Genomic DNA, 24,863 nt, shown 5'->3' with positions numbered 1-24,863 from the left:
CGGAGTGAAGATTAAAACCAGGGTTTCCCCAAATCCACAGATGTACTTCTTTAGAGAGTAAGGGTACAGCAAGCCTGTGACAAACACTACAGGCTTCCTACAGAACGAAGGCCATGTCTGAGAGACCACCTCAAGAAAATGGAAACCAACACTGAAAGGACTAGACAGAACAGTGAGCAAACTGGGATAACACACATCCTTGACTAAAACTGCAGTAATTTCGGTCACTATCACTGTATGGGTACAGCCTACCAACCACTAGAAGAAACTGTAGGCAGGATACTGATAGGCCAATTTGCCTCTTGGGAATACAGCTCCTTGAAGTGGCAATGTTGGCATCTCTGAGCTAGTACACAGCTTACTGCTTCTACAGTGATTGGAGGGAGAAAATTGAACAAGTTTTTTTATGAAGAAAGAATATGTTCTTACATCCATTTTTCAAACCAACGAATAACTCATGAAAAACAAAACCAAACCCACTCTACGTTCCTGCTAACTGCTCAGACCAACAAGGGGCACGGAGAGACTCTGCAAGCTGCTGGGGTCAAGTATAGCTTTATACCACATGAAGATACTCTTTACAGCAAGCAGCTCTCCAACTTCTTCATCCAAAATGCTTGTGGGTTTTATAAAACTATAGTGGACTGTCTCTTAAAAGAGCGTAATGAAATCTTGCAAACACTTACCTAATCTGAATCATTTGATTTTAAGCCTGACAGTCAGCCGAATCTATTTAAAGAACATCTCTCACAGTAGAAAAAAAGCAGCAGAAAGCCATTGGCTTTGAACTGCAGAAGGTTCAGTGATGGTGGAGGGATGGAAATTTATACCTATTCAAGCTCAAGTGGAACCTCTTTGCTTCTTCCCGATTGCCTGCAGGTCTTTCTCCGTGCTTACAAAGCAGTCATTTCTGCAGCCCTTCCTGAAAGAAGGGCATCAGCTGATAAACAAATGTCTTCTGTGCAAACTTACGACCATGTAGACTTTTGTTCAAAATAGTGGAAAAGTATGTCACTTATCCCACAGAGCTACTAAGAGAGAGTAGGGTAGCCATGCCCAGATTTTCATAAAGCAGATAAGAGGCCAGTTGGCTCCTGAATAATCAGAAAAGCTATTAAACCCCATCCAATAAAGAGCTGTAATACAACATAACAACCAGGCAAAGGCAAATTACAACAAAAAATAAATAAAAAAGCCAAACACAGCTCCAAATATCTAAAGCCAGCACTACGGCCTTTTCTGATTGAAAACAACTTAACCTGCAAGATGATCTAGAAGTTTCTGGAGGAAAGCACCTCTTCTTAGAGACTGCAAGTTATAAGAGCACAGTGTGGGATAATCGAGTAATAAAGGGCTTCTGTTCAAAGACAAACAATGAGAGAGATGAGGTCAGAACTAGAGATGCAAAGGCCATGTTATTTACTTTGTGTGGGGCTTATTGCCAAAACACACTTCACTCCCCAGATAAAACTTTTACTCATATCAAAAATGTGGTATTAATAACCACTGACGTCGTGCATCATGGTACTTTCAGCAGATGCATTTGCTTGTGGAGGTTACAGGGAACGGAGGCAGATGAGCCCACAGCTTTGTGTCCTACTTCCAAAATCCTTCGGAAACAGCTGCCCCCTTTTCTGCAACACAGCCCAAAGGATCTGTTATCTCAATAACTTTTCTCTGAGAGTTGAAGAGGGAAGGAATATATGTAAAATTAAGAAAGTCTGCCCATCCTGAAGAAATTCAAACCATTTCAAAACAATCTGCACTCCCTTCAGATCTCCCCTTCACAGTTGCCCAGCTCTTTAAAACTGCTGTATAGATAATAAAAGCCTGCATCTTAACATACCTGGATTTCCGAAGCACTTATCCTGAAGTTTTGCATTACTTTCTACGTGAAATCTAAGTTTATTCTCCCAAGCCTGTATTTAAAAAACACCCTCCCTACCCCTAGGCTTGGTGCTGGACATTTCACAAGGAGGAAAGGTGGGGTGAATCCAGCTTTTCATCCCACTCCACAGAGGACTTGTGGAGTTTGGATAAACGGGGAAAACACGGCAGCTTCAAATGTTATGCAAGTGCTCAGAAGCAGTTAAACACCACCAATCAGTCCTGTGTAACACAGAAAATCACAACAAATAGGAACAGGGCAGCTGTCAACCATATGGTGAAATGGAAGGTTCTGGTTCAATTCTAGCAAACGCTCAGCCAGCCTCCTGCTGCCAGTTTTTCCCCTTTCCAAATCTTCACTTTAGCTCTCCAAAGGAGAGCTTCAAGATGAATTCAGTACTTGATTCAATCTCCAGATATAAACAAACATTTTCATTACAAAGGTCTGTATTTTACAGCCATCAGCTACTGCAACAAGATTTCAAGGCCCTTCTTCTTCCTGTGCCATCTTACTCGCAAGAAAATAATCTCATCTCTCTTCCAATAATTCCACTGACCCAAGAAAAACAAAAGTTTTCTATTTTGTCTTAAAAATTCCAGCCCAACAATGACTGAAGAGTTCTTAGAAGCTTTCAGCAGCAGTCAGTATTTTTCAGCAACATAAGGCTTAATGACTGACAACTTTCAAAATCCCTGAAATCCTGCTGCCATTCTTTTCCTGACCTTGCAGACTTTGACTGCTGAACAGAAAAATTCTTCCTTTTCTATAACAGCTACTTGTTATAACTATGAGTTCTCCTGTCAATCTTCACACCCCTTTTCTTCCTTAGAACAGAAGTCAGCAGCAATCAACTCCCAAATCATATGCTGCTCACATTACAGCACCACAAACCCCTCTGTTTCATTAAACTCTATTTCATTATACCTTGATTTCAGTAATGTTTGAAACAACTGAATGTTTTAATACACATGTATTCACATAGAATAAAAGCCGCAGGTAAGCGAGAAAAGGATTTTGCAATAAAACAAGCAAATAGAAGAACTCCAGCACCATTAGTATTTCAATTCAAAGGAAAGACAACACAGACTAAGAAGCAGCAACACACTGAGAGTAGCAATAGACTTGGACCACACAGATGGACAGCCTTTGGGTGGAAAAATAGGTCTTTCCAGTGATGTGTTAAGAATCTCAAGAGTCAAATCCTGCAATGCACTATTCTCTCCAGGTAGTGCTCAAGGGAAAAGACAACATTCAGGGCAGAAACCAGTTTCCTCAACACAGGCACATAACAGACTTTCTGATACCACTGGCTCATGAAAACCTCCACAGGGGGTAGGCAGACAAAATTCCCACCTTCCTCATGATCAACAGCTGGGGCCAGACAATATATTTGATAGTACCATAAAAGCATTTACTCCCTTCCTCTTTATTCTTAGCTCAGGATATTACTTGGTATTGAAATAACAGTTATAGCTTATTCTCAAACTATTAATTCCCTGTATTTTGTGATTTATCTATACTACCATTATCATGTATCAAGATGGCTTATAACATACACGTTCTTGCCAGACTAATAATTTACCAAGGTGCAAAACTAAAGCAATATAGGGAAACTCGTGCAAACAAAGCATAGGCAGAGAGAGTAAAGAACAAGCGAGCAGCAGTTTAAGGTGCCTATGCTGGGTCCCAGTATTAAATGCTTACATAATTTTTTCCTGTCTTGCTAAAACTGACAAGCAGGAGTGCTGCTGCACCCCAGAATGTTATATAGATTAATACTTCTATATAAAAATATAAAACCATGCACCCAGCATCCACGACATGCTGATTATTCGTCTTTTTTTTTTCAGCAGTCATCTGTGCTGTACAGCTATAAATAACACTTCAGCAGAATCACGAGTATGCACACACATGCACAAGCACTTAATAATCTCAACTTGGGTTTAAGATCATTATTATTTAGTTTTAGAGGAATAAGCACAACTAACAAGAACAGGGAAACTCATTTTTGCTTCATTTGGCTTTGTAAACAGAAGCCTTTTGCCACAAAACCCACTGAAGACTTCAGAACCTGAGTAGGAAAAACACCTGCACATACCACAAGAAAAAGTTTACTGAATCAAAACATCCCTATCCAACAGCAGTTAATACCATTTGGGAAGAGTAAACCAAACAGGTTAGGAAAACCATACCACGATACCATACACCTCAACAACAGCCTGGAACAGATGAGCAGGGGCAGTAAAACTCACAAGACTCATTTCTTGTCTTCTGTACAACTAGACCAGCAGAAGAAAACATCTGATCAATGCATTTAGGGAAATTACAGAGGAGAAGACTGTGCAAGCTGATGAGGGGTTTCGGGGTGGGGTGGTGGTCTCCTTTTTTAAATAGGAAGTAAACAGACACGACCAAACCTCAAAATCATACATCCCAAACTAGCACATGGTGCTCCTCTTGTCTCCCAGTAGCAAATAAAGCGTTGGCAATGTGCTGCCGTGGCTTCCCTGTGGCTTCTGCACCCCAGCACCAGACCTGACCGACTGGGCCATTGCTGGCTGAGCTGACAGCTGCAGACACATTCTGCCTCTCCTCAGCTGCAGCCCCAACCCATTGTATGATCTCATAAAGTGGCCGTTCTGCACGGCCCTGTGTGTTTTAAAGAGGAAAATGACAACTGAATGCACAACAGTCCTAAACTCACAGCTAAACATCAGATACAGGCAAGGTCACGTAATGATTCCTGCAAACACAGACAAGGAGCCCTTGTATGACAGGATGTGCAGCTACCACCGTTACTTGAAATTTTACTTTCATTGAGAAGCCCCTTACAAACAGACAATTTACTCTGCTTAAATTCTTCTGGTATAAGACATTCTGAAAGATGTACTAGAATAAACATTTTGGAGAACAAAAAAAATCCCTAATATATTTTTAATCAAGCAGTTGTAAAAAAAAAAAATATCTTCAAATCTAGTTCAACCTATTTCACTGTGAAATTTGGAGTAGATGGCTAAAATAGGAAAAAGGTACTTTCTTTGATTTTCATATACAGTATACTTGTCAGAAATAAATTTCAGAAATTTAAACATTACACATAGCATACACAGATGGAAGTTTCACATGTGCAAAGCAGATTGCATCCTATAAACAAGTTTTCTGAAATACAGATCGTTCATTTTATGTTAGAACTAAAAGTAAGGTGAAGCCATAAGATTTGCATATGAACTTTCACAAAACTCTGGCCTCTTTGAATTTCAAGTCTGAATTCAAATTTCTAAGTTATGATTCAAATAGACTGTTTATGTAAGTCTTACCAGATGCCACCATAAGGAACTACTTCCATACTGATTTTAAAAACTTATACAACTCTTTCCTTATAGACTTTAATAGCTTAAAATCTCAGGATCTGATGGGAAAAAAAGCTGCTGTTCATTGTGTGAAATGCAGAAACAATGATACAATTACCTTGTATCAAAACCAGGCTTATGGAGATGATGTTATTGTTTTCATTCAGAAAGGTTATTTCATCTTCACCAGAAAAGTACTGTGAAACTACCAAATGCAAAAGGGATTATTTTGTGTCCTGCCGTGGCCTGGAGAGATCCACAAAGCATGAAAGAGACTGTTGTTAAGTACAAGCAGGCTCTGTCCTAATGGGTCACAGAAGCAGAAGCTGTGCAAATGCAGTATAATACAAGCTGAACAGACCAGTTGGGTGTTGGGGTAAGAAAGAGACAAATGATGTCAACAGCTTTGATTTATTTTTTCTCTGCCTGGCGATGAAATGACACTACTGAGTGGCACCAGAAGCTCCCTACAAAAACCACCGCAAGTGCTCCAGAGGAGGTATATACCATGAAAGGATCCTTTCCATGTTATTTGTGGGTTGCTCACTGGCAGAAAAAGACCATGAAGAGGTAAGTTCACAATTCCTCTCTTTGCAACTGGAAGACACCTATTAAATACAAAATTAAAACAGAATTCTGTGGGTGCCCAGGGAAGTTATAATACATTTAACCAACTGGTACATGTGGAAAGGAAAACACCCTTAATAAAACTTTTTGTTGCTGCTGTTATTATTTTAAAACAGAATGAAAAAGAGCAAGTTTGAGAGTATGTACACATGCCCCCATATGCAAAAACAAGGCCTGGCCTGACAGCACTGCAAAGAATCCAGCCAACAACAACTGTTAAAGCCACTGAGTTTAACACTGGAAGAGCAGCTAGAGAAAACAACAGCCTTGCTCAACTTCAAACAATAGGATTTCAGCCCGGACTGTAAATAAAAGGATGCTTACTTCAGAGATTTAGTTTAATTTATTTTAGCACAGGTTCAACAGTTTCAATGCTGCTGAAAAGCAAGCAGCTACTTCTGCTACTCTCCCAAATCTGATCCTGCACTGATGGCCGAAACCACTTGTGAAACTAAAGACAACATGCGTTTGGCAGTAACCACATTCCCTCACAAAGGTGACTCCCAGGAGTGCTGCAAGGGTAAACACAAAGGACTACACACCTTCAGGTTTACTCCAGACTGGAACACAAGAAATTTAGAAAGCACAGCATCCTAAACTGGTACGTTATACTCTACGTACTCGGTTCATCTTTTTTTCCTCCCCACCATAGACAGAACTAACCAGCCTAAATTGATGTGTCTCATCCCTTCAAGCAGAGTTCCTCAGGGAACGGGGCTGGAGCACAGAGAAGCTTTGGGGAAACGGTCTCCAGCAAGAGACGACAGTGGCTCTAGGGGTTCTTCCACTCCATTGCACACAACAGGGAAAGGGGATGAAACTGGGTCTCAGGATGATATCATTTATGTAAGTGCTTGATTTCTGGCTTCTAATTATGTGTGTGAACCTGTAAGAGTGTGGTTGTGCCACGTAGCACCTCTGTAGCCCCATCCTGCCCTGTTTCCCTTGGAGAGGTACCATGGGTGTCCAAAGGAAAGGGCTCCAGGGACTGCAGGGTATGGCTGGCCTTAGACATGGCACAAAACTTCTGATAGACATTTTGGGGCCACTCAGTGACTGACAGGCTGGGAAGCAGAGACATAGAGGGCAACAGGAAAGTTGCACACAACCTTATTTTCTCTTCCTGAGTTCTTTGGAACTTTCTCTTAAAAAAAAGCACAACACCAAAACCAAAATCTGTAGTACTTATTTAAATAAAATTTGCCTTTTTTGATGTTAAAATTCTTTCAGTCTTTTGGAAGCTTACCACAGAAGGGTTAGACGGATCTGCCTCTCGGATCTGTGGAGGACTCCATATCCTGCCATGGCAACCCACAGTGTTTTCCCAAGGCTTGCTTCTTGCCCCCAGTTCAGATTACACAGCCGCCCCCACACCAGCACCTCCTGGGGTTGGTCACTGCTCCAGGCGTGCGCCTCCGAGCATTGTAACTCTGTACAATATAACTTGTTTTCCCCAGAATTCCCCAGACAATACGGCAGCGACACAAAAGGCTGCTGAAGGGACTTTTACCTTTGACTGAGAGGGTCTGAGGAAGATTAACAATATGGTACAGAAACAGATAGAGATCCAGAACATCAGCAACGCAATAAAAGCACAAAAAGCAAACATTGTCCTCTTTAAAAGTCCTCTCCCTCAGAATAGCCAGCCTTCAAGGAACAAGCAGGTGACATCTGGGAAAATGTAAAATGTAAAACGTATCCTTATCAAGAAGGGCTACCACACCACGATGGTATTTTCAGTCACGTTGTTACACCACAATAAATGCTTTGTTGAGAAATCAATTACAAAGTTTTCCTTCAATACTAGAAGAAAACATTCAGACGCACTGTTACTATTATTATTATCCATTGCTTAACTAGCATTACAACATATAACACTTCCTTGTAACACACCTGTCAGAGAGACAGGAAAAAATAAGAATATTCTATCCAGATTAAGAGTCTAGGCATCCTTCCTCTGTGATTAAGAAAATAAAATAAATCATACACATGTGTGCGTGCATGCACACGTGTGCAACTAAGTAGCTAACCCGGAAAAATCTTACATTTCTGGTCAATCAGGACTAAAGTCACTCTATCTGAGGCTAAACTGCTCTGAGCTTGAGCCAAAATGTACAGTATTAGAGGTGTTTTCTTTGCTAGACTACAAGGAAATTTTTCTGGCTTTATAGCATTTTCATTTTTTCCCAGTCACCTCAAGTTCTCCAATTCCAACGTTCTCTGGTGACCCAGGTACTCACCAATTAGGATAGCAAGAGTAACACACATCCTCTTTCCAAATCAAGTACCTTAGAAACTTAGAGAAAACCAGTGGAAATACGTAAATATTAACACATCAGTTAAAAAGATTATGATGATGATCCAAAACATCAGAACCTGAAAAGATGCAACTGGAAAATGCATGAAATTACGTGGCTGTGACACACTGTTCTTTGGGAATAGCAATAGTCTTGCAGCTTAGATCCATGGCAACTCCCAGGAGAAACAGCAACTGATTAACATCACTTGTCTCTTGGTAGAATCGAAAACTGTGTTGTACTGCAAAACCTTCCTACAAACGGTTTGTTCCAGCTCTCCTCATTTTGCTTCTTGATTACTAGAAAAACTCTTTTTCTTGAATAAAAGTATACGAATATGTTTATATCTATTCAGAAGGGTAGTATAAGCATAATTTTCTCTAGCACAATGCTTTGATTATATCCCACTATTCTGCCTTCCTGTGGTACGTCAGTCTCCCTGCATTCACTTCTAAGGGCCCTTGGGTCTAGCATAATATTGACTTTCCCATTTTTAAGTGCATTATTAAATCATGCCCCAAAAGTTGATGGTGCCAGCCTTCACCAGCCATTAGTTACATTATAAAGCAAGTGCTTCTGTTTTCTCTCCCTCAGAGAAGATGGAAACATACCAAAAACATCTACAAAACTATCTGGTTATCCTCCAAATCACTTCTTTCCTGCCAAGTACGGAGAAGCTCAGCAGCAAGGCAGCAGGTGTGCCAAAACCATTGTTCATCGTGACAGCCACCACAGTCTGCTTCCTTCGCTCCTCTGGCTGTTTGTCATGTCTCTTTGGCCTTGGATGGGGAACACTCTAACCTGGAATCAGCCTGTTTGGGTTTTTAAGACGCCTAAAACTCTGAAATTACTGACTGTAACCTATAGGTGTAACTACGTTACAAAGGAACATAAACCCCTGTATGCCCACCACAACGCTTCTCTGTTTGTCATAGAACAGCAAGAGGTTTCTTGAACTGCCAGTTTATAAGAAAAAAAAAAAAAAGAAAAAAAAGAAAAGAGTTTAAGGTTTCTCTAATTCCCACCAAGTACAGCGTACTGGAAGAAGGACCCATCACCTGAAACAGGATGTCTGAATGTGACCATTTTATATGGACAAATGAACCCAAAATCTCACGGCCACCAAAGTCGGAAGGAGGGCACTCCCCTCTCCTCCCCAGTGCTCTGCAGCAAGCAGTTAACACCTCTGCTCTTTGGCTCACAGGAGCAAATTCAGCTCACAAAATTAGGACTTTGGGGTGTATGGAAAGAGCAGAGGGGCTTGCTTTATTTCCTACTGGTTTAGCAAGCTGCAACAGCTCATCGAGAAATTATAGCCAGGGCAAGGAGAGCGGGACTTCTTCCAGGTGCAGATCAGCTGAGCCCTGCCTCAGCAGACTATGATCAATATTCTCAGGGAGCCAAAAACATACTGGGATTACAAAGAAGTTATTCCTTAAAAAAAAAATTTGGAATGCATTTGAACAGGCAGAAAGCATTTATTATACTGAATGATGAGCAGTGGAAATGATACACAGATTATTCTTCCCCCCCTCTGGTGACAAACTCTAGAACCAGATTTATCATTTTGTGGAATTAAAACCTCTGCTTAGTATCACCATATGTATGAAAATAGTTTGTGGTTTTTTTCAAATCTACAAATTTAAACAAAGATGTACTTCATGTTAAGCTGAAGCAGTGAGAAGTATGGAACAGTAGTGGTAGACTTCCAAAATTCACAGAATAATTACCATTTATTTTGGAAACAAGACATTTTACAGAAGGCAGGGGATCAGGAAACCAGCCAAAGCAAGTTGACTTTCACAAATCAACACATTAAGATAATAAAAGAGCTCTACATGTGTTTTATACCTCATTTCATTATCAACTTTCTAACAAAGAATTCAACAAGTAGAGGGAAGCAAAACTGCATCTAAATTGTCAAAAAAGCAGTCCTGCAAGCTTCTGACTAGGTAATAGTTATATCATAAAGTAACAAGAATGGGAAATGAACTGCCAACATCCCTTCCAGCTGTGACAAGCCCTAATGTGAGAAGAGATTCTGACTGGCTTAATCTTCAGATTTATCATGGATACTATTAGTCAGAAGCAGCTATGACACCATGGACCAGAGGCAGCTTTCAACTTAGAAAGCACCTTTCACACAGGTAGCAGAACATAAATAAGATGTATATATACAAAACAGCAGTAGACAGCAGGACTAGAATATTGAAAACCAAACTACTAATAAACAGAAGTGATACTCTTCCTTTGCATCTTGGAAACAAAGACAACTGAAAAGCAGCATTTTCTACCTTTCAGAACTTTATATAGGAGAGGATTCCTGTGACAACTTGGGATTCAATCAAAAAAACCAGTCATGTCACAGCAGTGGTGATGCTGAATTAAAACAACAGATTTAAAAGTCAGAAAGACCTACCTTCAGAAGCCACTTTGTATTGCATGAACTCCACACTGGTATTGCAGCAAAAGATGGAGATCAGAGCGGGCTGGGAAAACTCTCAGAGGACTCGCTGCTAGAGTAACTGCTCTGAGTAATACTTGCATGGAAAAATTATTTAAGGGAGGAGGAAAGAGCTAGAATAGCATGGGAGGGGACAACCTGCTGTTTCAAACAATAGGAAGCTGTTAAAACAAAAAACAAGGGCCTCTCTCAGCACAGGAAAGTCTCATTTGAAAAGCGTTGCCCCCGCTGCCACCTACCAGGCAGGCAGCTCTGACAACAGAGATAAGGCCAGAGCCCTGGCCCCGCTTACCGACAATTCCCTTTGGAAACAGGGCCAGGCCAGAGGGAGGAAGGTTTTCCAAACCCTTTTTATAAAAGAGACCAGACTGGGGGCAGAGGAGGGAGAGAGAGGGCTGTAAGGGATGACTTCATTTTACAGCAGCCGCCTGTCTGTGCAAGGCAGGGCTCCCCTCAGCACGACAAGTGAACTGCTGAGGTCCCTGCAAACCATTTAGTTAAACACCAAGGATGCTTTCTCACAGGAGGGGTTGATAACCGGGAGTGACATGTAGCCATTTAACAGAAAAAATGCAAAGGACACAAAAGATGGCTTCAGTTTTGATCCCTCAGTTTAGAGCCCTGCGGTTGCAATGCAAATTTAAAAGCAGTTTTTCAAAGAACAATTATTGCAGGACAATTCCTGGAACCATCCCCTGCGGTTCAAAGCCAGTGATACTGATCAAGGAAAAAAGAAGCTTGTTCAGAAAAACAGCTTCCTACCCCCAAAACTTCCCACAAGCTCAGTTATTTAAGCTCAGAAGCAGCATTACTACATTATTACTCCCAGACTCTCTTACAGTACAGCTCCAGGACACTGGTGCCATCCACATTCAGCATCAATTTGTTCTTCTAATATGGTCACATTCATAGCACAGACAGGGAGTCTTACTGTATATCCAAGACCAAAATAACTTTAAAGAAAACTTTGGTTATGTTACAAAAAACAACGCACACCATTGTCTTTCCGTCCTAGCACAAGGTACTACTAACAAACAGAATCAGATTGAAATATAATAACACTTTGGACCATACAAGTTATTGAAGATACTATCCCCACCGGGACCATTTACCTAATAGAAACAAACAATACAAAAGGGAAGCAGTAAGAATACAATTAAATTGGTTTGCCTTAAAAAACAATCCAGTCTTGCAGGATAGAATGGACTGAGCCAAGTTTTAACTACTTGTTTCCATAATCATAGAGTTTTGATGAGACAAAAAAAAGGAGTTAGAACAAGAAAGGAAAAAATATAGTAAAGGCACAATATTCTAAGCAGTGTTTTACCTCGTGATGCTTCTACATACATTTTTTTTCTTTTTAAGATTTAGATCTATGTGTCCAAATTTCAAATAAAATAATTTTGTAACGTGTACTAATAATGGCATAACAGTGAACAAAAACCAGTACATTGTTCAGTAAGCATGCTGGGCTCAAAACCTGCTCCACAGCTGTGTGTGGTTAAAGCAGCATGTTAACTCTGTAGCACTTTCCTCAAACAGCTTGTTTCAAGGAAGCCAAACCACTTAAAAGCACGGTTTGCAACACCATTACAGACCTTTTCCAAGCAAAAGCAATGTGCCAATCCTTATTTTTATCATAGACAAAGAGTGACCCAGTCTTCCAGATGTCTTGCACCATTACTTGGATCTGCAGGTTTCCTTTCAAATATCCATACAAGTCTTACCAAGTTACCAAGTCCATTTGTTCAAGCAGCATTATGTCCAGGGCTCAATGACCTGAGGTTGGCAAGCACTCTTGCAGAGAAAACACTGGTCTCTACGCTCCCTTCCTCCTCCTCATTCCAAAGGACTAAACATTCCCCTTTTCTCCTCAGACACAAAGGCCACATACACACTTCTGTAACTCCACTGATTTCCTTGCTGACGTGGTGTGGACCAGCACTCCCAAAATGGCAGGAGCACCTAAATCAGTAATGCCAAGTTTTGTAGTGACGATGTTTACAAATTCCTATTTGCTTCAACCTCAGTTTCCATCATTTCAGAACTCTTTCTCAGCTTTTTTCTAACATACTTCAGGTGACCACACATACTTGAGAAGTATGAATCAAGTTGTGGATGTTTTCAAATACCTCTTTTGACACTATTTTACACAGTCTCTCAGCACGCAGGTAGTGGAGACTAACAGCTACCTGTCTAAACAATATCCAGTTCTTCAATACTTCAGTGCATGAAGATCACATGAAAATTATTTCTAGAAGCCCTCTGTAAAGCAAGATCAGTTCCGCTTCCACCACATCTAAAATTAAAACTTTTTAAAACCATACAGAAGCAAAGAACAGGTAAGTGTTTTGCTACTAAAACAAATCCCTGTGCATCAGACAGAAAATCAGATTTCGCTCCCCACTGCTGATGGTCAAACTGTTGGGACAGCAAGCGGGGCTCCATGACCGAACAGAGGCAAGGGGACGCGTTCCCAGACAAAGCACAACAGCATGGGTGCACTTACAAAAGCGAGCTTTGCCAAACACACCACCTAAGCACCTGACTTGCCACCACCAAACTGAGAAAGAATTCAGAGCAATTACCACATTTCTGCAAAGAACAGGAAGAAAGAAGGAAAAAAAAAATTAGTATTTCCACTCTTCTAACATTTCACCTAAATTAGGACAGCACAGCAAGCCTCAAACAGCTCTGGTCAAGTACTGCAGCCCCTAGGGCTACTAGGACCTGATAGCAATACTAGCAACTATATATATACAGCCATCCACAGAGCTGCCTCAGACTGAAATGAGGCAGGAAAACCAGGCAAGATAAAGCAATAGAAACAAGACTGGAATATCTCTCTCTCTCCCTTCCTTGCTTTTCAGCTTTGGTTCAGAGATCAGCAATCTGAGAAGCAAATGCATTTCCAGACAACCCTATCTATTAGAAGCATGTATGCCTACAGCATACGTTCACGGTTGGCAAGATAAAGAGAGATTGTCTAAGAAAATGACAAAAGCATAAGTTAAAAAAAAATCTGAAGAAACAAAGTAGAGATGACAGAGAGCTGTAATAACCATTCTTTCAATACTGAAAACAGTTCTTTTCCCAATGCCTGCAGAGTCATATGATTTCAGCTTCCTTTTGCTGTTGCAGATCGTGTAGCTTCCTATCCAGCAAAGGCTATGCTAGCCTTTCCCTTCACCTTCGAATAATTTTCCACCACAGCACTCCTACTCATAGAGCTGTAAATGTCAGCACATTTAGTACAGTTTAAATACCATATTGTCTACATGGAGAAGTTTGTCAGGAATAAGTGCTACATGGTCTTAACTGGCTTCAACAAAGCAGCTGGTTGCAGAAGTTCCTGCCCACCTTTCACAGGTCACTCGTTCCTGCTCTCATCTGATGCTCTCTTCTGTAGATGGCAGCCTGTGTAGGGCCACATTACAAACTGCATCATGAAAACAATCTGTGTTAAAAATAACCAGAAAATAAAAGTATGAAGGGGGCTATTTTTATAATTTCAGTTATTCAGAATACAGAGCAGTCCTGTACTAAGCAGTTTTAACTGGCACAACACAGACCAGCAAACTACATGGGTTATGGGATTTTCTTCTGAGCTTTGCCACCAAAGCTAAAATACCGTGTAGACGCACTAATTCTTTGCACAGGTAATTACAGTGTGTTTTATGATACAGCTATGCCAACCTGACAGCTGCTACCAGGGTGGATCCATTCCGCATCACACGCCCCTTCTGCTCCCCTTAAGCTAACACTGGGCAGCCTGCAAAACGAGCTAGTATAGGGTGGTAAGTCAGCAAAGAGCAACTCTACCAATGGAAATAAAAACGATACGGTTTTTTCATCAGCGCGCTCACTCAGGATTCAGAAAAGCAGGCCTGGTGAGCAATGCCTCTTGACAGTGGCCTGAAGTTAGATTCTCTTATGCAGATAACAAAGCTGTCCCTCCATCTGCAGTCAGATGGCTGTGTGGCAATCAGTAACACGGACTAAAGGTGTGGTTTCATTTAACTGTGGGAAACGCCAGACCGTGTCAGTCTGTTTACTTTCCACGGCCTCGCGCTCCGGCTGCTTCCGAGTATTGCGTTGAGCTGGGAGCTGGTTGCATGAGCCACTTCAACCGAGAGCAGCCACGCCACATGCCAAGAGCAGGAGCACCCAGCCGAGCCCCACCAACCCACCCAGCCCTCTCCTGAAGCAGCCACAGCGAAACTGCACTAGGTTAACATCATGCTGCACTCCAGGAAAGATCAGTTAAAAAAAGTGCTGCAACACAAACCCCCTGGTTAATCGTTCCTAGCCTCTTTGTTTTAAGTAAGTGCATTCTTCTAGGACAGTGCTTTTTAGTTTGCAGTATGCATCCCCTGGACTTTTATGAAGTCTGAAAGCAGATGTTTGCCCTCTTCATTGAAAACCTTTGAGGTCAAAAAAGTTAAAAGTGAAGTGGATACAAAGCAGTGACCATCAACAATTTATTTTTTTTGGGGGGTGGGGAAGGTGGAGAGGGCGGGTTGAGGAAGATAAGCTCATGTTCCCACATCAGCAGTGCATTTTTCAAGAGGAGGGAAAAAAGCCAACAAAAATCTAACAACAGTCTAACAAACTTTAGGGCTATGTGTTCAAACGTATTAGGCAAACACATATGCTCTACTCAGCTGACCTTCTCCACATGGCAAGACAACTGTTTAAATACTGTCTTGGGGTGGGGATAGCACAGCAAAATTTTGATTTTACTTTATTGACACAGCCTGCTTTGGCAGGGTGGACACAGCCTTAAAGCCAAATAGACCCATATAATGAAAACTGATAAAAATCAATACTGTTTTGTCCCTTAGCATCTCAGCTATTCTTTTATTAAAATCAGGTTACCTAGAGCTATTCAAGTAGACTGTAAATTACAAGATAAGCAAAGAGCTTTTTTTGCCATTCTTCAATATTTCTAAAGAATAACCAAACATACTGGTTATCAACAAAGAATCAGACATACTTTTTAAGACTATTCAGAGACTGGCTAATGTGAGACCAGAGTCTTTATGCCCTCTGCTTTCTTTCAGCCACCCAACTGCTCATTCTCATCCTTGCACAGCTCTTTCCAATACGGCAACACACACATTGTAGAGGCCACAGAGACAACCTGGTCAGGGTAAACAGCGGCAAGGGTAGTTTGAAGCCAGATCTGTTCCTCAATGCTCCCTACATAGCCCCACATGTATTTATTGTGCAGGGTGGCTCGGGGTGGTAGTTCAAGTTAAGTTATTTGAGAAACCGTGGGCTGTAGTCTAAACCAAAATCTAAACTAGCTTTAAAAATAATCTTAGGAGCAGTGAAGTGGAAAGGATTCCTTAGTATATGAAGTCCAGATCTCTGCTATCAAGAGCACTATTGCCACAATTCCATTTCCAAACCTTACGGTTTGACAAATGAATCTGGCCCATTTACAACTTTAAGAGTAAAAACAGCTTGTATATACAAACAGTTTGTATACACACTCAATATTTTCCACTTAACTGAAAAAAAGCTATCTTGTTTCTTATGCGTATGGACTACAAGGAAGACCACTCCCCATTGAAACCAGTCTTCCCCTTGGCAGAAGACTCAAAATAAAAAAAGAAATACCAGGAGAAAAAGAAAGCATTAGTAACCCGAACACATCATTATGAACATATCCTGCCAGCAGTTTGACTTCTTACATCTAGGAACTCTAACCCAGTGCTTGAAACTAGTTTCACCTGTAGCACTGGGAGGTCTGGGAGTCTACAAAAGAGCCAGGGTTTAAAGGTTACCAAACATGCAGGAACCAAAACACCACTCTTTACCAAAGCGGTACCTCCACAAATACCACAAATTACTGCATTTTTGTTCCTACTACACTCCTAAAACCAATGCAAAACCAAGAAAAGCAATTCCATTGCATACTTATTCCCAGTGATGGCAAAACACAGTGCACTGCATTTAATCTATCCTGCTTTTTGTGACTTCCACTTCAGTGTGTGGACCAGAGCCAAAAGAACGTTTTATAAATATCCTATCAAAAAGAGATGGTAAAAGGTCTTCTTGACTACAAGTAACACACCAGGCTATAGATGCCTGTTAATCAAACAAAGCACTAAATTAAATTTCTTGGTCAAAGCACAAGCACATTCTTTGAAAGAATGTAATGCCATAACATGTCCAAAGCCACAGACAAGTTTCACGTTATCTGTGCAGGTAGAGCAGACACGCACACACGCAGTTTTATACCCTAAAAGGCACGGCACAAGATTTGTTTCCCTGGTGGAAAAGGAATTTCCTGTGGTTTAAATATGACCCTTGGACATTCAGGAATTAATTTACAGTTTGACTAAACTGGGAATCAGAAAATAACTTTTCCTATGCTAAGCACGCACATGGCATTGGGCCAGTGTAACTGGAGTGATAAACCCATATCCACTTTTCCCACTGTCATTAAGAATTTACACAATTTTGTGACCCTAAATTATGGCACCCAACCTGTAAACCTTGATAGGTCAGGATCTTAGCAACACTGTGGTCCTTAACAAAAGGCTTGCAAGAAAGTCTTGAGAAGTAAGATTATACAAGATTGCTTCATCTGCCTGCATCAAACAAAACCAATGCTTTTCAGGCTCTTATCTGACATTAAAAAAATGAGATGACAGGTTGGAGGTGGAAGATTCACTTTGGAAACTAACTTACATGAGTGTGAAACCAAAATAAAAGTAAGCTCACAAAAAGTTCTCCCTATCTATACTCTTTTGCCCCCTTTGATATTCTAGTTCTTCAGCTTTATTAGTTTACTTTTGTATCACTTAATTTAACAAGACCACAAAGACACAGTTATAGACAAAGTCATGAGGCTCATAAAATTTTATCTTACACCACTTTAAATTTCCTGCGCTAATTATTTCCCGTTGTGTCTTCTTTTTATTATTTGTCCTATGACTGAACCTAGGCAGACTGACATGTAGTCAGGATGTGTAGCATAGAACTCCCAGGAGCGTTTAAATCCATACCATGATATTGAAGGGCTGAAAGCAAAAGTCAGTGATAGGGGTGATTTCAGGAATCATCCCAATCACGGAGCGGGGGGGATGAGGGGGATATAAATATTTTAAAACTATTATGAATTGCAAATTAAAATAAGTAAATCCTCTATGAAAATCTGCCATTAGAAGAAGGGGGAAGTAACAGCATTTCTTAAGTTATCTTTCTTTCCACCTTGAAATGTTTTCAAGTAATTTCATTAAGAAACAGTGGCTGTTCTAAAACTGCATGCACCTGCAAAAGCTGTTGCAGATGCTTAAAATCCAGTGCCTTTTTCAACAGTGTATACAGTCACACATACAAGGGTGAGGGTTATTGGTTGTGTCACAGCCAGTGAAATGAAATTGGCTTAAGGTACTAAAATATCAACAAGGAGAGTAAGAGATAGCTGATGACTTCCAGAAGAAATAATGACCTACTCCACAAAAACCTATGGAAAGTCACATCTGTCACAGTAATAGGTGCTGTAATGAAAAAATATACTTAGCAATTAAAGAGATGTTCAGGTAGAAAAGTAATTGACCAGATTTCACCCTGTAGCCTAATCCTACTATGTCCCATATTACTTACTTGTTCACCTTAGCCTGGCGCCCTACAGCTGCATCACCCCTCTGGACTACAAATCTGTTTCTAACAGAACACTGGTACTCTCTGACTAAGTATGTGAAAAAAATAGTACCAATTAAATACCACAGTAATGTGACATTCACTCAGAGGTTCCTCTCCCCCATGTGTAAGGCACACACAAAGCACATGTATACATTAACAAACCTAAATACAAGGATTCCAGTGGTCTTAAAGCATGGCAGATTAACATATTTGACCCCTCAAAAAAAGCCCACTGTTAATATAAGTCAACTGGGACAATGCATATTCCAGGAAAAAGGCTGTTGTTGCCCATCTATCCATGCAGGATGCCCACCATGAAGAGTAATACAGAATACCAAGTAGTGTAGAACATCAGCAGCTAAATTTAGAGAGTAAAAACATCATCCATCGCATACTGATTAGATGGAAACACTATCAAGGCAACAGATGAAAGAAACCTGCAGAAAGATGGATTCATAGGTGTACATTCAAAACTAAAAATAGCATGTATCATAACAAATACATATGGCCATACATAAGAGTATTTTTCTTTATTTTAATGAGGAGTTACTACAGAATTCTGCTCTGTAGATTTAGAGACTAAATCTGCTTTGGAATCTAATGCAGAAATTAGATGTGGTAGAGATGGGCCTTTCCAATTCAAGACTTCAAAGGGAAGTCTCAGCCCGCATTCTTAACATAAGAATACCAGAGAGACCTTCCTGTAGTTAAGAGCCAAGCCTGATAAAGTCTTGCTTTATTTTGTCACCTCCTTCTGCTACCCAGAAAATGACAGATACCCTCCTGCCAGCTTTATCTTTGTGTGATAATTCCCTTGAGCAGAGAAATTTTTTCCATTATTTATTTCTGCCAATTTTAACTTATCTGATGAAAAGTGAACACATTAGGGCAGAAATTAGAACTGCAAATATACAAGTCTATTTAAATGAATGTTCAAAGAAAGGTTTCAGTGTCTCCTCTACCTTTATTTAACAACAAAAACAAAAGAAAAACCAAACCCCCAAACCAACCAAAAAAACCCCAAGACCCACAACCAAAGCTATAATCAATACTTTGCCTTTCCTCATCAGAACTAGCAAATGCAATTCCCGGGCACGTGAAGATTTAAGTGGTGTAAATTCCATATGGGCTTGCACATTCCCCTCTAACTGGCAAAGGGCACAGTCATTACTATTCTCCATACAGATGGGCTATAATCTTCTCATTGGCAAGGCAGGGAGAGCAGCTGCAATACACCTTACATCCCTCCTGTGCTCCAAACTCTGCTGTTTTGAACTGCCTTGATTTACCCAACTATCATGAGTTAAATTTAACATAGCACCTTCTACCAAGGACAGCTGGCACACAGCACAATTTATCACCATGACAAATAGAACGACTACTGTACTACCTGGTATTCACCTACCATTTCAGCAACAGTTTCAACAAGTAAATGCAAATGAAGCTTAGAACATTATGTATGCCTGTACAAAAAAAGCTAAAAATTACGTTTGCAAAGAATTAAACACCCTGCACGTTTTCCCAGCGTAGTCTGCTGAAGGAGAAAACGTTTCATTTGCATAGAGAGCAGCCGGCTCAACACAGAATAAACCAACACCTGCTGCAACGGAACCGCACCGAGCAGCCTCCCCCCCGCCCTCCCGCTACCACCATCCGGCTGCGCTGAACACGCCTCAGCCCACCCGCCACCCCCCGTCCCGTCCCGTCCCGTCCCGCTCGCTCCCGCCGCCGCGCTCCGCACCGCCACCTCCCGCGGCCGCGGGGCCCCGCCACACTCACCCAGGGAGCGCCGGGCCCGCCGAGGGGGGCCGGTGGGGGAAGCAGCAGCGCCGCCGCCCCGCACACACGTGCGCAGCCGCTGCTGCCCCGTCCCGCGGCGCGCAGCGCGGGAGCGGTAGCTGGAGCCAGGGCCCCGCCTCCGGCACTATGACGTCACCGCTCCGGCCGCGCACCTGATGCCCGGGCAGGTCGGGCCTTAAAGAGGCAGCGGCGGGGCCAGCGCCGCCACGGGGAAGGTTGCCAGGCAGGAGCGGGCGTAACGAAGGTGGCCGCGCTCAGGCAACCCCTCGAGCCCAGGCTGGAAGCGGAAGGCCGGGAGCGCTGCCCGAGGCCTTTCAGCGCCTCCCCTCCACCTGCCGGGAGCGCGGGGACACCCTCCCTCTGCCCTCCTCCCCGGGAATGGTCATCGCGGGGCTGCTGCCACAACGGGATGTCCCTCTTCACGCATCCAAACAGCAGCAGTTTTAAGCACCTGAAGGCCACAGCTTTCCACCGTCACACAAAAAATGCAGTGCCAGTTGGCTCATCAGCGAAGGGAGGCTTGCCCGTTCTCAGCGGCACATACAGAAACAGATACACAACAACAACTTTACTGTCAGATATTGTATTTCTGCCACAAGATACCAACCAACTTAAGACAGCACAAAACTGATGCTGTTGAGTTTGTACCGTCAACACCTGGCAAATGAGACCCACTCAAAATGCAATTGGGACAAATCAAACTGTTACCACTATCCTCTTCCCTAATCAAAACCAGTTGTCCCCTTACCCTGCTCAGTGACCCTCTCCGCTAAGAAAATGCGCTGGAGGACAAGAGACCTTTAAATCAGTATCACTTCCACTCAGCTGGGCAAATAGCATTAAATGTGGAAGAGAGAATAATTAAATGGAAGCTACAAACACTAGAATTTCCTATTCAAGAAGCAAATTTGAAAAGAAAAAGGGTGATTCCTCTACTGTGTCATCCTTCTTATTTATATCTAATCCATACAGAAAACATTGTATTGCAAATACCCAGCCATGAAAATGCATCAGCCTCACTTAAAACTCAAGGACGTTGCTGGGAATCCTCAACCTGCAGCCATGCAGCCACACAGCCACTTTTTTCTTTCTTTCACTACTGTTAGCATGAAGTCATCAGTCTTAATTACCACGTCCTCCAACTTTCAGGGCAACTTCATGCAAATCAATTAATCTCTGCTCCAATTCCTCATCTGTAAAACATCGACAAATGATACTTCCCCAATTCTCATCTATGCTTTCAGTGACAGTTCTTACTTTTAGCTATCAAAGACGAAATCATCATAGAGGAAAGTGTCACTCACTGTCCAAACTAATATCATAAAGGTTTTACTTAACCTTCAGTAGATATTTCCAAACAATTATTTGATTCTGCAAAAGTCCCCCGTTTTTATTTGTTTCTGTCCATGGGTTCCACCACCAATTATACCAGCACTCATTAAAAACAGTGGTGGCCTTTGCAACTGCACCATTCCGAGCAGAAGATGAGACACAGCATTCTGGTCTGAACACAGGAACAGGGTGAGTTATGCTTTAACACAATATATTACAGCCTCATACACAAAATTTTGCTTCTTGCTTTGGTAATAATGAAGATACTGTAAGAGATACATTTATTAAAATACCTGAATTACAGTCAACTCTCCTTTTCCCCTATACAGATTATTCTTTCATTTTTTTCCTGACATTTTTAGCCATTCATATGTCTAAAAACACCTTCTTCATGTTTAGACCCTTTTTTTTTTTTCCTCCTTGTTTTCTATTTGTAAGATCTGTGTTTCTGCTTTACTGAGGTTAGCTACCTCAGATTACTATAACAAATAATCAGGACTATCTTTCAGAAAATGGTGAGTGTCATGTGGCATGCTTTCTAAAATAGTTTCACATTCATGCTAATCTCAAACTGCACATGGACAGAAGTTATATGACATTATTTTATTTAAGTGCTTTAAAAAAAACCCTTTCAGAGTAATCTGAATTAAATTGACATTGATGGTAAGCACCAATGCTGAACATTTTTAGAACTAGGGGATCTCATCCTCTCAGGTCTCTAGGCTATTACTCAAACACTAAAACATAAAGTTTCATGCTTTTTCATCTTTTATTCTAAGCTGAGAAATAGCGTGAAACAATCAAAACAGTTATATCTACACTATAATTAAAAAAACCCCACTTATTGTCAAAAGCCAGGTTGTCAGTTCATTAGTGGTAGTTTCCACTCAGCATTTCATTTGCTAAAATTTGCAAACAAGCAGCGGGATTTCATTTTGAAGTATATTTAGAACAGATTATCTTAATTATTTATAGTATTAAATGTGGAATTGAAATACACTTTTCCCTCAATAAAAATAATTTTAATAATTTTTAAATGTCACATTAAAAAAAAAATAATCCCTCGGTTGATTGTAACCCATCCTGTTTGGTGCTCTTCTGATCACTGAGCTCCTACCCTTACAGAGACAGCCATCCAACTTCAGTTGGAGCCTGGAAGTCGGCTCTTCACAGCTGACAGATCGACTATTGTCTGCAGCATGTTTGCAGCGCTACTGCTTACCCGGACTATTGTGTTGCCTTCCTGTTGCCTTCCCCTCGAACCAACTACTACATTAAAACTACATATTTACACATAGTACCATTCAACATGTTGAATATTCAAGACAATTAAAATTACAGCTCTGTTCTGTTTTGCACCGGGAAAGCACAATAAAATAACTTCTAAACCTTATTTTATGTAAAGGGCACTGGATTTTTTTTTTCCCCAAACCTCAGTAGCCTAAACAAATTCAGTGCCCTTTTAGCACCCTAAATAAATTCAGTGTCATTTAAGAGCACTTAGCTACTAAGTTTCTAACATAGGACAAACTTCATTTACTTCTATTGCAAGGAGACAGTTCAAACTCCACTTTACAGTGAAAGTGGGTGTATGTGTCTCATAGTCCATGTGTAGGCACATAAAAGGTCTTGCATCGAAATACTGCTGAAGGGTAAGAGAATAGTACAGTTTAGCACGGTGGTCTGTGCTCACGAAAGCAGAAAGGACTAGAGAATTAGCAGTATCTAAAAAATTTACACAGGACTGACTGACTTGTTAGCCTTCATTTTTCACATCAGTCACCTATAATATTTTCAAACAAAAATGATCTTACAATGAAGATGAGCCACATCCCATTTTGTAAGTGTATCAGCACTCAGTGCTGTGTTAAGAATAGACCTTCCTCCACTTCCTTCAGAACCGAAACCTACTATTCAAGCTTTAGACTTTTTGAGACATCTCTAAGTTGCAAGTTTGGATTTTAATTCTGCTAACAGAGTCTGCGTAGCACCACACTTTAACTTACACTTATAAATCAAGCTTCTATTTTGTATCCTTATGTAATTCAACAAATACTAGGTACTTTAAAAGGACATCCAACAACCTAATCCAGCATTCCATGGTGATAGCCATCCTTCTTTACAGAATAAAGCAAAGCAAAAGTAAATTTGTTGGTCAAGTTAATTATTATCTTCATTAAGTCAAGCACAGAAAGTGCAACCATAAGCAATAAGACAGCTGGTCTGTGCTTCCTCAGTAGATTTTCAAGTGCAGCGAAGCAAGGTAGAAGTCTAGTTCCATGAAAAACTAAGTTATTTAAGGCGTCCATATTCCATCTCTTTAAGACAAAATAAAGCAATGAGTTTTCCGATCTACCTATGGCTTTCAAAAATAATAGGTAAGATAAAACATGAAATTATCCATTGACCAACAGCCCTCTGGCATGAGCTCAGCACTCGGCTTGGCAGCAACGCAGCACTCCCAAACCCCAGGCATTCTCAACTACATCATTTGAACTGCACCAAATGCTGGTTTTGCCTCGTACACCCAGAAGCATCAATACCGCTTAGAGCTGGTTGATGAGGTTGCAACATCTTGCAGCTTCTATACTATGGTATGTCTTTTATTATACATTCCTCCTACATACTAGTCTCATCCTTCCAATTCCAGTGGCACATGCTACTGGCATTCTTTCAGAGACTTAGCATTTTTGGCATATTTTTCAAAAATTATTTTATCACCGAGTATTCATCGGCAATAAACTGTGTTACTTTGCATTCCACTACAGTCCTCCTATTTATTCCAAATATCTATATCAAACTGCTGGAGTCATACAGCTAGGTCTAAAATTTTCAATTTAAAAGCAAGCATTTCTGGCTCCAGTGGTTAAAAAGAATACCAGTGAAATAAGACCAGAGCCCGAACAAGCACAAACCATGTTCTCCCACATGTATTTGTTTGAAAATTTGAAAGCTAATTATCAACATTTAAATAATCAATGTCAGCAATAACCTCCCTTGCAGATAATATGAAAATGACCATCCAGCTAGGAAAGCAAGGTATGTGATGAAGGAAAAGCATTAGAATTTACAGAATTTAGCCCAAATTCATTGTAGGATGGAGAAGCAAAATAGCAGGATAAGAGCAACCAGTAATCTAGCTGAAGAGAAGGGAGTTCAAATCATCCCCTCATATCCAAACCAATAACAAGCACATATTTCAAATCACCCTGATCCTTTCTGTGATATGCAAAAAAACTCCACCATTTAAAAGCTCCAGAATGTTTCCCTGCAGGATGTTGGACCCCTAAATTTTCCACATCAGACATGTGCCCTGCATTTAAAAGCTGCTCACCACCTACTGTCCAGCTGTCAGAACTTCCAGGTTCTCTCACATAAACATCTCAAAATGGCAAAGAAGTAATAAATAAGTAATTTAATAAAAAAAAAAAAAAAGGAAAAAAAGG

The 24,863-nt window shown here is 40.9% G+C and overlaps 1 protein-coding gene across 13 annotated transcripts in view; it reads right to left on the bottom strand.

Moving 5' to 3' along the window:
- Positions 1-24,863, bottom strand: part of USP54 (ubiquitin specific peptidase 54) — a 103,296-nt gene that overhangs the window by 58,496 nt on the left and 19,937 nt on the right. For 4 of the 13 annotated variants that reach the window (XM_074590434.1, XM_074590441.1, XM_074590439.1 and 1 more), the window contains exon 1: positions 20,065-20,185. The exons of 4 other annotated variants lie outside the window; for them this stretch is intronic. The gene's annotated coding sequence lies outside the window, so the exon portion shown is untranslated. Of the gene's footprint in view, positions 1-10,581; positions 10,695-20,064; positions 20,186-24,863 lie in introns of those variants that run through there. 5 more of the 13 variants (XM_074590436.1, XM_074590440.1, XM_074590446.1 and 2 more) reach the window with 2 other exon arrangements.

The sequence above is a fragment of the Larus michahellis genome, chromosome 6 (assembly GCF_964199755.1).
Source record: "Larus michahellis chromosome 6, bLarMic1.1, whole genome shotgun sequence".
In the NCBI taxonomy this organism is placed as follows: Eukaryota; Metazoa; Chordata; class Aves; order Charadriiformes; family Laridae; genus Larus; species Larus michahellis.
Note: the sequence above shows the minus strand (reverse complement) of the source record. Positions and strands in the feature narration are given on the sequence as shown.